The 15,727-nt window shown below is 43.8% G+C and overlaps 1 protein-coding gene across 26 annotated transcripts in view; it reads left to right on the top strand.

The window, feature by feature from the left end:
* ATXN1 (ataxin 1) overlaps window positions 1–15,727 on the top strand; it is a 214,620-nt gene that overhangs the window by 90,903 nt on the left and 107,990 nt on the right. For 6 of the 26 annotated variants that reach the window (XM_040546404.1, XM_040546402.1, XM_040546410.1 and 3 more), the window contains one exon: window positions 8,036–8,182. The exons of the other annotated variants lie outside the window; for them this stretch is intronic. The gene's annotated coding sequence lies outside the window, so the exon portion shown is untranslated. The remainder of the gene's footprint in view (window positions 1–8,035; window positions 8,183–15,727) is intronic. 26 annotated transcript variants of the gene reach the window in all.

Raw genomic sequence — 15,727 nt, 5'->3', positions numbered from 1 at the left:
ATTCCCTAGTTTTCCTTTGTTGCATTTTGAGTGTTCTTAGGAAAAGTAAATCCTTGGTTTCTTAGTGCAGGTACATATATTTTTAATTTCTCTGCTTTCGTTGTCATTTTGGGATCCAGATGTTCTCTAGTCCGCAGAACAAATAAAGGTATTAGCAACCCCTTTTTTTCTCCGGATTATAGTAAAAGCGAAGGCCTTGAAATGCCGTAGGTGGAGAGGAAGGCGGTGCAAAAGGAAAGCTAGCCTGCTGGGAGGGATGATTTAAAATAGAAATTTGAGGCGCTTCCGTCATAAATCCCAAATGTAGTAAAGCTCCTTGTGATTGGCTTTTGATCGTGAAATTGGATTTCTAGTCTGGAGGCTTCCACTAGCGCAGTGTCCTGCATCTCAGGATCAGCCTGAGCAGCTTTGGTTGCCTTTCCAGGCCTCCAGTGGAGGCTTGCGTGGGGTGATTCAGACCTCGCAGTGAGTCTGACTGGGGCTCTCAGCAAGGGAATGTCAGTGCCACCACTTCCTCGGTGCCATTTGGGAAAAGAGTGATAGTAATAATAACAAGAAGAGGGGCCGGCGCTGGATGTGCCGACCATTTCTGGTTTTGCCAGCCCAATAAATACGTCAGGAGGGCACCCTGAATGTCTGTGGCAAGCAGAGGGCTGTGAGGAGCTTTTCCCAGGCACTGAGCTGCGATAGGGCTGAGCCACAGGCTGAGGCTGGTAGTATTTCTCAACAGAATGGAAAAGCTTAAATCCTGTTGGAGTCCAGCCCGTGGGGTAGCTTAGCCGAACTGTCAGCACGATGCCAGCAAATCCCCACCACAGACAGCGATGGCGACGTGCTGCACGACCTGCCTGAGGCACCGCTGCCTGCGGTGGGCCCATGAGGTGGTGGGCCCCTGGGGTGGTGGGCCCAACGAGGTGAGGGTGAAGGAAAAGGCAAGGGTGAGGGGAGTGCCAGCCCGCACCGTCCGCCTGGAGGAGTGGAGTCCCTGAGGTGAATTCCCTGGTGACCTGATGGGATGCAGGTTGGGGAGGGGAGATGTAACCCATTTGTCTCAGCCCTCGTTTTGCTTCTTGTTGGTGCCAGCAGCCCTGCAGGTGGCACGTGAGGTGCTGCCGGGGGCTGCTTGTGGCAGGGGGAGCAGAGCGGGGCCGCCTGTGCTGCTCGAGATGCTTTCTCTGCGTGTGCGTGGAGCAGCACGAGCAGGCTTCTAGGTCGGCTCTGTCTTTGCCAAACTGAAGGTTACTACAGCGCAGTGTCATTCACGGGGAAGTAAAGGGAAATAAAAGGCAAAAATGTTCGCAGCATGGCAGAACTGTTGACTCTTGCAGACCCCTGTGGGGGTAAATGGTTAAAGAAATTCACAGCTGTTTCAGCTGGGAATTTCTACTCTGAGATAAAATCTGAAATAGAAGGACATCAAATTGCAAACAATTCAGAGGTTTTTCTTCCACCATCACAATTTTCTTTTTTGTTTTCTGTCCTCTCATGTCAGTATCTAAAAGTTAGCTGTGGTAAGCCTGGGAGTCAGAGAGCTTGTTTGTGGCACAAGGAGAACAAACAGGCAGCGTTTCTCCGGGTTCAGTGAGCTCGGTGGAAGGAAAGAAGTCAACCTTGCTGCTGCAAAATATTGCTGGAAAGTTACTTCATAAAGCCTTACCTAAGTAAGATCGCATGAACCTGAAAAACTTTCTGTATGACTGAATTAACAGTGCTAAGGTTGTGTGTGTGCTGGGACTGTGCAGTCTGGCAGGGCTGTACCAGAGGCTCTGACCATGACTGTAAAATTACCTTGTTCGTACAGTGAAATCCATCACGCTTTATAAACCTGTCATGACATTATTGTGTCATGATATGACACTCTCTGCAGTGGAGGCAGGAGCTAGAGCAGAACCTCACTCAAAAAATCTCCCTTCTGGGGAGGGAGGTGATGAGTTTGAAATGATTTTGACTGACGGTTGTAGTGCGATTTGCATCCGTATTTTCAACGTCTATGAAACGTGTTACAATGATGATTCTTAAAAAAACAACAAATCTTATTCCTCATAGTACACAGACACTGCCCTAGAATTTTCCTTGTTATCTGTTTTTGGATCCTGTTGTGTTGGCAGTATGGTACAAGCTATAGCTGGCACCCACATCATACAGTGCTAGGCTTTGTGTAAAAATACATGAGAGTGAATGTGGGCAGGGCCGTAGCCTCTGCAGTTGCTCTATTTGTAGCACAGGCTCCTTCATCTTTTCGTTTATGGTATTTGGACAGATTTTAGCAAACCTGGCTTAGGGGTCTGAAGTGCCAACCAGCATTGTATCAAAGCACTTAGTATATTACGAAAGGAACTTGCTTACGCAGCTCAAGTTATGTATAGCTAGCTATTTTGTTTGACTGACATAAGGAAAAGGTAGTGGGAAAGCACTTGAAAAAATCCACAGATTTCTATTCCATTTCTAATCTCACCATGAAGCTTGTATCCATAAAAGCATGTATCTCCTCTCTTTTGGGGGGTACCTGTAACCTGAGGGCCAGTATGACCAGTTGTTTTCACTCTGTGTAGACGTTGAGGACAAAAGACTGTCCACGGGTATGTTCTTTTCACATCGTATTTAGTGCAGAGGGTCCACTGTTAGCACTGTGTTGAAGTTCTTCAGGGAAGAGTGATAGAACGTTTCAGTGGATGGGTGGAAACCCATAGAGAGTCACCAACCCCAACTCTTGCTGACTAGGACAAAAATGTTTTAAGAAATAATCTGGGTTTTATCCTACCTAAACGCTTGACTTGAAATACTAGAGAAAATAGAAGTGATTTTCTCCCTCCTAAAATGCAAAAGAGCTATTGGAAATGTTTTAAACAGGCAAACTACAGATTCAAAAATACATATAGCTAATTTATAACAGACAAGACATGCTTATTTCCTTCTCCTTTGCTTTAGAGACATTATAGTTAGTTTGTTTTCCGAGGCCATAAGACACGTAGACACTAAACAGAGAACAGTGGAAAGCAGAGGACTAATAGCAGTGGTGGCAGAAACACCACTTAGCTTCTTATTAAATAAAACTGTTTGGCTTCCAGAGTCTTAACTTGCGACGGTTATTAATCTAGCTTGCCCAACCTTTGTCCTTAAAACATTGGTTTTCTGAAAGATGCAAAGAATTTTTTTTACTTATTTTTTTGTCAAGCACTTTATTGGTTTGGATAATAACCCTTTTTTCCATCATTTTGTTCAAGACATGAAATAAAACTGTTTCAGATTGAGGACTTGGCCCTCATTAATTGGAGTTATAGGAAGCAGAAAAAGGGAGTGCTAACAGATTGCCTTCAAATAAATCACAATTAAATTGCACGTAGAAATGCACTGAGCTCATTTGAATATGCCTAACAAGCCTTTACTGACTACCACCAGTTTCTGCTGTTAGAGAGTAAAACTGAGAGTAGTGTGGCGTCAATACTGATTTGAATACAGGCTTGGGTCCTGCTTTCGCTGCTAGAAAGCACAAGCGGTAGTTCTGCTGAAGTCCTGCTGTGAGCAGCAGGAAAGAGCCATCAGCGAGAGCAGACTGCATCCCGAAACAGGGCAGCTTCTGTGCCCAATGCAGGCATGTATTCTGCTTTATTCACCTTCATTTCCCACGGAGTGCATTTTTCCCCATGCTCTCCTTGAGAACAGGCCATTTCCAGTCCCCTAACCGTTGCACCAAAGACCTTCACAGTGGTATTTGGCCATATTTGAGTTTTCGTTGCCATCAGTGCAGCCTGCATGGTACGCCTTTCTGTGCGGTTGAGCACATTTATTACAGTTTTTCTGTCGGTGCCCTGTCACACTTGGGACTATTGGGGTGGCCTGGTCCATTTTGGCAAGGCAAATTCTTGCTCACAGCAGCCACTGTGCAGTTCTGCTTTCTCCAGGCCTTTCCTCAGAAAGTCACTCTCACCGCAACGGCAAGCAGAAGGCACTCGTTTGGAGAGCCGGGGGAAATAAAAGGGTGAAGAGAATAATTTCCATGCTCCAAGCTGCTATCACCAGCGACGTTACCACAAGCCTGCTGCATCAGCCATCAGTTAAGCTTTACTCTTCATCGCCTTCATCAGGGTGTTCCGCGTTGGGAGGTGAAGGCTGACCTGAGTGAGGAGGTTGCAACTTGCTGAGGTGCGCTAGGGTGAAACCCTCACTAAAGAGTGGCTGCCAGAGGAGCACAGCTCCCTGACCTCATTAGAGAAAAGTGTCCCTAGAGGACAGTTTCTCTGGCTTTGGTGTGCTGTGTAGGGTCTTTCTTTAACCAAGGTCTGTGGCTAAAGCAGCCTTCTTTAACAGCTGTGCCATACTTAACAGCTAAGGAAGAAGAGCTTTCCTCTAGCGTTTGGTGTAGCCAAAGTCCAGGAGCCCTGAAAATTCTCTGTACTTGTGTGCTGCCAACTTTGCTGTCTCATTTGGGGGCATTACACTTAACCACTCTGGTCTTCTTTTTCTCTTATGCTGCAGGGGTTTGCCCCCCCCTTCCCTTACATATGGGAAGGCTTCTCCTGGGAGTTCAGCTGGGTGGTATTTTCCATGCTCCATTTGAAGCAGTGCAGCCTGAAGATCTGGTTTATATGCTGATGGAGGTGCCTTCTTTTCTGAAATCATGTAATAGCAAGGTCCTGTGAGCCTGACGCTTATCTTGGCAAGAAGGGGTGTCAACCCATCTGTCCTGAATACTGATTCCAGTTAGTTTTTATAAATTTCATCTCTGCCTTTGACTATGACATTTTTTAGCTTCTGCCTTCTAAAAGAAAGGCAAAGGTGATGCTTTATTCTATTATAAGCTCCTTAGATACCTGTCACCTTTTTTTCTGAGTTTTTGGTGTTAGTTAAAAGCAAGCAAACAAACAAACAAAAGAAAAACCACACCAAAACCAGGGCCTGTTATTAAAAACAGATTATCAGCAGAGAAACAGAACAGCGGGATGGATAACCACAGCGTCTGGGAGAGAAGCTGGAAAGCCACGTAACTTGGGAAGGAGCTACAGGTTGAGGGATGGGTTGGAAGGGTAAAGGAGATGGGAGCAAGTACTGCAGGAGAGGGAGAGAGAGTACAAGACGGCTGAAAAAGTCGGATAGGAAGGGACAGGAGAGGAGAGAGTGGAAAGTAAGTGTACCAGGAGGTGCTGGTGGTGTGTTGAGGAACAGGAGGCTCCTTAGTTGTGTATAATACTTGAGCAGTGTAGAAGATTGGAGTTTATTTTTGTAAACGGGCTAGTAAGAGCTCGGGCTTTTATACCTTACCTCTGTGGGAGCTGGGTGGCTGCAGAGCAAAGAGTTCTGCCAGAGGAGACATAAACCAGTTGTTGGAAAGCCCTTGTCTTCTTTCCCTCTTACGCAGTCGAGCAATTGCAAAGCAATGGGAACATTCAGCGACGTACGCAATTCCTGTCCCAACCGTTGTCCCACCCCATCCTGTTCAGTTTTCTTAACCTTAACTAGCTACTGCTCCAGTAAAATACAAATACTGTCATCCTTGCTGCTGGGAAAAGTGATGGCATTTTAGAGAGTGTTTAAAGAAATCCCTGGTGAGGTGCTTCAGGGTGAGCGTTGGATTTTTAGTTTGGTCCTTAGATTTCTTTTAATTCCTCCTCCCCAGTCATGCTTATGCAGATTGTCTTCTTTAGGTGAACACAATCTTGGTTAAAAAGAATATCCAATTCTTTTGCTCTTTCATCTTCTTCAATTATCAAATTGGCTTACTAGGGGCACATTTTAAAAGGAAAAGGTCTTTTTTTCTTAGATTTTTTGGTGGTATCTGAGACTAAGGTATCTCACTAGCAATAAAGAAATAGCTTATTTTTTCTTAACTCTGTTGTGCTTCTTTTTGTGCTGTACTCACATCTCCTTTCAGCCCTTCTCATCTAACAACTTTTCATGAAATCCAGCTTAATTTAATTTTAGCTGCAAGTTTTTGCATTGCTGTTCTAATCTTAGTCCTTTCTAAAAGAAAGGCAAATTACAGAAACAACACTTGTGAGATACAAACTTCTAGATGATGATACCAATTTGCTTTTCACAGTTAGGCACAATAAATTACTTCTCATTGCAGGTAAAATTTGCTGCACTGACATGTTTCCTCCTCCACAGAACACAGCTGGGTTCTGAGACAGCGATAAAGAGCTAGCAGTCATGTAACTGAAGTAGCATTTAACTTTTTTTTAACTTCATATTTATCCGCTTGATAAACTACATGGTAAGCTGTATAGACGGGTTATTTTCATCTTGTATTTTAATTTCCTCTTACCTGTGAGGAATGTGCACTTAGCTTTGTGCTGAGCTTTCCCATGGAGCATGATATAATAGCCAAAAATAAAATAAAATTAAAAAGGCCCCAGAATCCTACAGGCCTTGCTTTTTCAAAATTCCTCATGTGGAAAAAGAAGAGCTTTTCTGTGTAGAGAATGAGGAAGGAAATCTCTTGAGTTGACTACATTTTTAACAAAGCAGATTTTATTTTTTTGTGGCCAGTTTCAGTATTAGATTACTGCAGTCTCATTCCATCTTAATTTCATCAATCAATGGAGTTATTTCAGCATAAAACTGGCACAGGGGATGGTAGAGTTAGCCTCTCTGTGTGTAATTATTCTCTAGTCTGCAAAGGTAAAAAGTACCTTCTGGAGCAGCACTTCCCTATTAAATCAGCTGTAAATGTGACCTGAGTAAGGCATTGAACACTTTGAACTTGAAGTACTTTAACAAACAAACAAACAAACAACTGAAAGTAATTTTTGTTATTGCAAATACACCAAGGATTTATAACAACAGAAAGGGGCTAATGCCCTTACCCTGTAATGAGCCCCACCGAGGCAGACCTTGTATTGCTGATTACTCCAAAGGATGCGAGTTTTCCTGCCTCTTGGTGAGACGCATACAGGAGTGGGTCCTACCAGGAAAATACAGCTATCATGAACTACCTTGCCCTAATCTGATGCAAAAAAAACCCTTCTCTGAGATGTGCTCCTTGTGGTTGCCTTTTTGATGCTATGATTTTTCTGCTCTCGTTAAAGATGACCGATGTGTGTCTGTTTGTGTATAGGGAGAAGACTGAGTGATGTGCAGCAAATATATCCACTGTGTGTATGTGACACTAAAATTCTGCCTGAGGACAAGAAGGTGATCTGTCCTTCAGGTTATGGAGTTACACTCTGCAAAATCAAGTGTTTTAAGAATCAGCATTTAAAATGGCCTCGCCCTTAGAGACATTTCAGGACACGCAGCTACAGCATATGTATTTGTAAGATTCAGCATCTGATTTGTGCTTTAGAAGCCTCATATAATTTCCATGCTAGTGCTAGGGTCTCGTCTGCATTTCACAACCATGTCTGTTAAGGTCAGAGCCACTGAATCTGGTTAGTCCTGGCCTGATTTCCAGAGCACGCAAGTCATCTGCAACCCTTCACATTACCTTAATGGGCCTCTGGGTGCACGCAGCACTACTGTGAAGGAGGCCAGCTATATAGGTCCCGAAGTATGGATTGGTACCTAATTTAATGTATCCAGGGGTGAAAATGTCGGCTTGGTGTTCTCTCTCCCTGGGACTGACTCCTATTCCAAGTATTGCTCTTTGTATTTGAGACAGGAACTGTCATTTGCTGTATGCCTGTACAGGAGCCAAGTAGGTCAGTGCCTCTAGGTATTGCTGTACATTATCTCTTCCCCCATGTGTGAGTTAGCACCTTTTATTGAATCTTACTATAGGTGTCTTTGCTGAAGCATTTTAGTGGGGCTCCGCTCGGTCTACCCTTGTCCTGAGGGCTGTTCAAAACCCTGGATGAGCAAAGGTGGGTAGAGCAAGCTCCAGCTCTCTAACAGTTTCCTGTAAGTGGGAATCGAGGAGTTGCCCCTTCCAGAAGATCTCGGCCAGAAGAGGCACAATTGCAAATGCACCCAAGAGACAGACTCTGGGCCTAAGCTATACATAGACCCCCTGTGACCTAGGCTGATTTGTGGTTCAGTCTAGCTCTCATTTTGCTCAATTTCACTCTTAAGTGGCTCATCTTTATCCTCTTTTTCCCAGACCTTCTGCTGAACCGATCTCTTCCACTCTGAATGTGTCGTCTCACGTTACGCTCCCAAACCAGCTGTAGGGGAGGGAACGACCCAGCGGCTGTCCATTTGCTCATCTTCCACTGGGACACCTTAGCTTGCCGTCTGCGTCTGCCAGGTCTGTTTCAAGGCAAAGGAAACTAAAATAGCTTAAAACACTTATCACTTTTGGAGGTGAACACGTGACTGCGCCTCAAACTGAACCGCCACCAAAAGCTTACTGAAATAACATGTGGTCTGCTGCCATCTGCTTACACCTCTTGCTCCCACCCTCCGTTGCTCTTGTCACTTCAGGCTGCTGCGAGCTCTTCAAACCAAAGGCTGTTGTGTCTTTGCAAAGGGTATGCTGCTGTGGCACCTCCTCCACCCCATCTTGCTTAGCACTCAGTTCCCACTGTGATACAAATAATAGTAATAGAGTTGATAGTTTTATAATGTAGTCTTAATGGGGATGTGGGTTGGACCGAACAGGAGTGTCATTTTGTGGTATCTGCCCAGTTGTAACTCATCCCTAACATGAATTTGTTGACAATCCTCAGATCTCAGGTATTGATCGATGATGTAAGTGCCCTATACTAGGACAGATGATGTAATTCTTACCAAGTTACTAAAGACAGTGACCTTGAGACAGATCAGATGGTTGAGCAGCATAGATGGGTCACTGATTACAGACTGTCCTTGTTTTAAAGCTGAACTGTCATCTGTTAATTATTAGGGAGGAATAACTATCACGAAATGCCACTGTGTCACAAAAGATGCAGAGTTTATTGACTTTTACTGGTATTTACATACTCTTGTTTTGACAGGTGACTTTTGATAGTTCTGCTGCCTTGTTACTTTGTCTGTCACTACAATTTAAGTTGGAGTAGCCTAAAAGCTGGCTTTTGTGAGCCCAAGCAAATTGTTTCTGATAACAAGTCACGCATTTAAAAAAATAAAAAAAAAGTAAAACAGAAGTTGCTGTGATATGAAAAAAATTAATAAATGGGAAAAACAGATACGGCACAGCTTTGCCAATGGGCAAATCTTCCATCTTCCCCGCCCCCAACTACAGGTGGCTTGCATATATGTTAGAATAAGAGGTAGCATCACTTTTCATTTGAATACTTGATAAAAGAAAAAATGTGATAAGCATCAACCAGCTTTTGCTTTTAGATAAACAGTAGGCAGAACTCGAGAAAGGTCACGGAGGAAAAAGAATTAAAACCACTTGCTATGATTGCTAATAACATGGTTGAGAAAAAGGCATATTTTTATCTCAGTGGAAACAAGCTCTGAGACACCCCAGAGCAAGCATAAAACAGTCAGTTATGACAAGCATGGATCCCGAAAAGAAGGAATAGAGAGGTTTGAAAAGACAAATGATTGAAGAGCTATTTTTGGTTCTGCTGTTGGTATTTTCTTCCTAACAACTAATGCATTTCTGGCCTAGCATTTGCTGTTTAGTATCAGGATTTGGGTTGTTTTTTTTTGTTCCTCTCTTCTTAGTATACTGGCACATTTGCAAGATTAGTATGAAACTGAGGAACGTGCCAAAGACTTGTCCTTAAGCAGATCTGTACTGAAAGCAGTGGTAGAAGTTAATCATTTGTATGAATTTGTGATCTAATAAAGACTATGAAAGACTGATAAGATCAATTAATTGCTGCAATGAATTGTTCTTAGGAAATCATAGACGTATAGACACCTTGGTAGGATTCTGTATTTTCCACTTCTTTTTGTGGCAGAAGTTTCTCTGGTAGCTTGTGTTTGAAACTAATGAATAATATGGACTAGAATTTCTCTTTCTGAGTTCTGGGAATGTGTGCTTTGTATTGTTGAAATACATTTCACTATTTTGTGGACTTTTCAGGTCTTCTCCTAAAGTGTTTGCCTATGGATATTGCTGCATGATGCCTGGGGACTCCTAATGTGCAAGATCCTAGAGACTGTTAAAAGCAGTTAAGATGTAAAAATCTGTCCAGTTCTTTATGTGCAAAGGGCGTTGAAATCCTTCGGTCTGTGTCTTAGTGAGAATTTCAGGTTTCAGTGGGATGAAATAAGAACTTTTATGGACATGTTCCCTTCAACAATATTTCTTAAGTATGCAATAAATCTAGATGTGTATAATTGAAATTGTGGGAAAATCGTGAAAACAAGGAAATTATTTTAATCAGTTAGTGCCAAAGTAAACACAAAATCTGTCTCTCTGAGTCTCTGGCCCAGAGATTAAGCATGTGGCTTCATTTTTAAGCAAGTGGTGCAACCACTTCAAAATTATGTTTCTTTGGGAGGTGGAGGCTCCTCTTGAGTAGAGAAGCATTCTTCACTGAGCTGTGAGCCTGACGTCTGAGTGCTCCGCTCTTCTTTATGTTTTTATTCCCATATCTGCATATGAGTTAGGCAACTGGTGTTATTCCTGTTTTGTAGTTGTACAGAAGGACAAGCTCAGCAGTACGTAAGAGCTTGGTGATGTCATGCTTTGACTTCAGTTTCCCAAATCCTAAGCAGCTATTCTGTCCTCTAGATCACACTTTAAATCCTTCCCCCATGCTTTTGTTTTGTACCAATGTCACTCAGTTGCTCTTTCCGCTCCCATTTTTCCAGCGTGATGGCAGCTCAGTTATCTCAGCTGTTTTGCATCCCGGACTAGCAGGATTTATGCACTCCGAGACAGTGACATGTCAGTGAGCAGTTTCTGCTTCTAAATTACTGCTTCAGAGAGAGTGAAGTTTGCCCCAGGGCTGTGGAACAGACTTCGGTCTGTGTATCAACTCATAAAGTCCAGTCCTCTAACTTGCAGCTTACCCCTTGCGTTTCTTTTCTGCACTTGGTAGAATTGTTTTGTTATTTAAAAAAAAAAAAAAAAAAAGAAAGATCAACAGTGCTTGTTCATGATGCTTACATTTATGCAAATTCCTTTTTATTTTCTCCTTCTGTCAATCGCTGACTCACCTTCCAAATTTAAATATTGGTTGTAAAAAGACTCAGACCTTCAGGTGGCCCTTTACATGAACTATTTCTTCCAGGGATGTCATACAAAAAAACACAAAACCTGAAGTAAAAATATGTGTAACAAACACAAGCCATTTGTCCCAGATTTCTGTCTTCTCTGTACAGTTTTCAGAACTGCTTTACAGCGTGGAGGCCAGAGGCTAAACCCAGGGCTGTCTTCTGTGATCAGGGAGTTGTGAACACCTTTGTGTTCCACATATGACAGGTGATGCCATTCGCCTCCTTCAGACCTGCTCTGTGTTAGCTGGAGGAGTGGAAGAGCCCAGACCTGTTCTGTACCACAGTGAGCACGATCTCAAACTCAAGAGTGCTTTTCTCAGATGCTCACCCTCACTCCAGAAAACCTCCCTTTTCTTCAGAGCTCTTTGATCTCCTGTCCTATGCCTGTCTCAGAGCTTCTGGGTAGGTTGCCCATTGAGATTTTCCTTTCCAAACTTACAAATATTCTAGGGTATCTGTTGTGAAAAGTCAGTAACCATCTGAACCTTAAATAATGGTGTTCTTTGAGATGCAGTGAGGCACATTCTCTCTGATGTAAGTTGATGTAGCTCCATCAACCTAGAAAAACTCAAATGGATTTGTTCCAGAGTGCTTGCTTTTGCATGATGCTGATGGTAATCTTCCTCACACCTCACATTTCTTTCATGCTACACTTAAGAAGTTGGGTATTTAAAATCAAAGCAGGTCCTCTGCTTCTTAACAGTCTTCATCATAAAGCTGTGAGGAGACCTGGGCACAGTCCAGGTACTTCTGGGTTTTTTCTTGCCCTGAATTTCTTCAGTAGTCAGTGAGATTTTTTCCACATTTGTTTACTGCTCTGCTAGCCAAAATGGATTGTTACGGAGCCTTGCGGTGTAGTCTAGAGATGGATGAATTGTCAAGATGAGAGATCCATATATCTTGATTTTCCTGGAAGACTTAAGGGAAAATCAGGATGATACTAATGACAAGGAGGGAGAGTTGTTATTACTTACCTGCCTCAACCAGTGACATTTCTGAAGTGCCTGACACTGAGATGGTGTAGATGTTATCAGGTAGCGTATCCAAGACCCATGTAAATCAACATTAACTCCAGTACACCCCATGAAATAAAAGTCAGGCCATCCACATGTATGTCTTGTGATCTGAACAGCTAGTCTTTTTTCAGAAAATAAACATCTCTCTGGACTTGGTTTGCTCCTCCTTGTAACAGTTCTGCTTGGAAGTGAAAGGATTTGGGTGGATTCCCACTGTGAGGCTGTTTGCTGGATTGCTCTTGGTTTGGCTTGGATTCATTCATCTCTAGTTGGAGGAAGGTTTCCTTCTTCCTTGCTTCTTCTTCGATCTTGCCTGAGTCGTTAGGGTTACCAGGAAAGCCTGGCCTGCACTGCATGTGTTCTGGTGCTTCCCAATGTTTATTTACCTGGCCAGTGGAGGAAAAAGTTCAGATTGGTCTACATAACAGACCCATATAATGGGGGAATGCAGAAAACAAGGCATTATTGTTTGCAGAACTTGTTTGTTTGACTCAGATGGGTGAGAGCCAGGAAGTGCAACTCAATACAGCGGTCAGTAACATTAGATCTGTGTCTGGATGGGGTAACAAAATGCACAGGCTTTCATTGTGCTCGAGCTCTCATTGTGGTTACACAAGTATGGCAGCTACACCTCTTGTTCTCCCGGTGTAGATGTAGTCCGTCGTATCACAGATGACTATCACAGGATGGTTGAGGTTGGAAGGGACCTCTGGAGATCATCTGGTCCAATCCCCTGCTCAAGTAGGGTCACCTAGAGCACGTTGCACAGGATGGCATCTGGACAGGTTTGGATATCTCCAGAGAAGGAGACTCTACAACCAGTCTCTTGGCAACCTGTTCAGCGCTTTGTCACCCTCACAGTAAAGAAGTTTTTCCTTACATTCAGCTGGAACTTCCTGTGTTTCCGTTTATGTCTGCTGCTTCTCATCCTTTCTTTGGGCACCACCAAAAAGAGTCCATCCCCGGTTTCTTGACACCCTCCCTTAAGATACTTGTGTATGTTGATGAGATCCCTTCTCAGCCTTCTCTAGGCCATGCCCAGCTCTCTCAGCCTTTCCTCATAAGAGAGATGCTTCAGTCCCCTAATCATCTTCATAGCCCTCTGCTGGACTCTCCGGGAAGTCCATGTCCCTCTTGTACTGGGGAGCCCAGAACTGGACACAAGACTCCAGGTGTGGCCTCACCAGGGCTGAGCAGAAGGGCAGGATCACCTCCCTTGACCTGCTGGCAACACTCTTCTGAATGCAGCCCAGGACACCGTTGGCCTTCTTGGCCACAAGGGCACATTGCTGGCTCATGGCTTACTAATACAATTAGTAAGGTAGGCCTTTTGTTGTATTTCAGAAGCCTTACATGAGGAGAAAGTGCCTTTACAACTGCTCTGTCGCATCATGGAAGTCCCCTGGGGGGGAAAAGAAGTTTCATACCTCATTGCTCTCCTCGTCTGTGGCTCAGCAGCAGTGGTGGTCCCTTCTACAGAGGGTTCAGGAGTGCAACTCACACCCTAGCAGATGAAAAACACTTGAGTCATTTACGTAGCAGATCAGAATACAGCCTACCCAGCTACCGGAGCAAAGACCACAAACTTTCACATTTGAGTCATCTGCTGAAAAGCTACATGTTTTTATAAAGAAAGACCTAAATGTTTGTTTTAAAGTAATTTTATTTGCTTTCTGGCAGCTGAATCATCTGACTCGTGTATGGCGAAGGCTATGTATCAAAAGGATTTTCTTGCTGTCTTTCTGTCGGATTGGTGAACTATGATGATCAGAGTTCGACCTTGCTTCCAGTGATAAGAATAATTGTTTGATTCTAGTGTGAATATCAATGTTTGTGTCTATAGAAACCAATCAACACTTCCTCCTAATTTTTGTAAAAAGGCTGTGACTGTGACACTTGGATTTCCTGTCTCTTGCATATCTGAATCAAAAAATTTCTTCAGACAGCGATGACTTGGCTTCTGCATTCACCATCTATTGCTTCGTTACTAGGCATCATTTTTATTAGAGCCTGCATTTCTCTTTGTCGAGATATGTCCAGGCACCACCGGAGCTTATGATCTTTCAATTTTATTCTGCATCATGGATTTGTTTAGGGGCCTTTCTCAGTCATAACTGTAGGAAATAGCAGGTAATGTAAGAAAAGCTGGTTGAACTGCCTCCAATCAGCACTGCACAACATTTAGTATTTTTCCAGGATAACCTTTTGAAGTGACATTTTTCCAAACTCAGTGGCTGTTTCAAGTTGATTCTTTACATTTCAGCATGAATGATTCAGGTTGTCTTGAGAACAAGATACAGAAAATCACTTTTTGTACCCTTTTTAAAAATAGGCCAGATGTTTCATTGAGTAGCTGTGTAGCACCTTTACACTTGGGGATATGTATTTGAAATTTGGCTGTGGAGGTGCCCTGGTGTTAGGGATCTGCCTCTCATTTGCAGGAAAAGGTTTCTCTGATAAGTCAGTTTATAAACTCAGAAGTGTGCCATTTTGTGGCTACACAGCAGGGGATCGTTAGGTAGCGCTGCACCGAGCGTGCTGTGTTTTAAAGCTGAAAGGCTTGGTTTGATAATGTGGCATCTGTCTCCTGAGGAGGGAGTGCTGTGGTCCTGAGCACAGGATGTGAGAGAAGGAGATTGTCCCCTCGTGTTTTCAGCAAAGCTGTTGGTTGCCCAGAAAGGCTGGAGCAGAAGGAAGGGATGCAGAGAGAACAGAATCTATGGAGGGCATGTTCAGGAGAAGGAGTGGAGGACATTGAGGAGTGGAGGACATCTGAACAAAGAGGTGAGGGCAGTTATGGCTGCAAGAACCAAGCGTGGGGACAGCGTTTTGGAGTTGGTGCAGCTGTCAGGGATGGATTGATTGGGATTAAGATGAGGATCCAGGAGGAAACAGGTAAAAAGTCTGAGAAGGGAAGCAGTGGGACTGAAAGCACAGAAAGAAGGTCAGAAGGAAATCTCTATTCTGGGAGGATGGAGTTTCTGATTACTGAAGCTGGAGTTGGATGCTGCATGTCCTACTTGGTGAAAAGATACAGGACTGTTCCACCTCCACTTGTTTTTTTACAGCCCAAGTGCTTGATACAGCCCCATACTGAGACAGCAGAATGAATTATGCAAGTGCTGCCCCTCTGCATCAGAGCAAAAACCCTGGCGTGAAACCACACAGTTTAGTTTAAACTGCTGCTAGGTCTGTTTAGAGTGTCTTAACTCTGCTTGGAAGTGGATGAGGATCATTCAAGCCGTTTGTTCCAGCACCTCTGTGGTGGTGAAATAACCTCCAAGAGGATACCAGAAGTATCCGTCTGGCAGAAATATCTTGTATGGACACATGTATTTCCACCTGTTCCTACCTCTTAGTCTTGCTGTCCCTGTGCTGTCAGCACATATCTGTGGATGCAAATGATGTGTCTTAACCCTGCAGCATTAGTTCACGTGAAGCCCTGTCCTCTGTTCCTGCTTGCAGTTACTCCAGTGCCTCCCGTGGAAGAGGTCTGCTTGCTGCATTTAAAAGGTTCAGTCCTGCAATGATACTGACCTGTAGGTAGGTATAGCTACAGAACCACAGAATGGTTCGGGTTGGAAGGGACCTTAAAGACCATCCAGTTCAACCCCCCTGCCGTGGGCAGGGATGCCACCCGCTAGACCAGGTTG

The sequence above is a fragment of the Cygnus olor genome, chromosome 2 (genome assembly GCF_009769625.2).
Source record: "Cygnus olor isolate bCygOlo1 chromosome 2, bCygOlo1.pri.v2, whole genome shotgun sequence".
Taxonomy (NCBI): domain Eukaryota; kingdom Metazoa; phylum Chordata; class Aves; order Anseriformes; family Anatidae; genus Cygnus; species Cygnus olor.
This window is presented reverse-complemented; position numbering and strand designations above follow the sequence as displayed.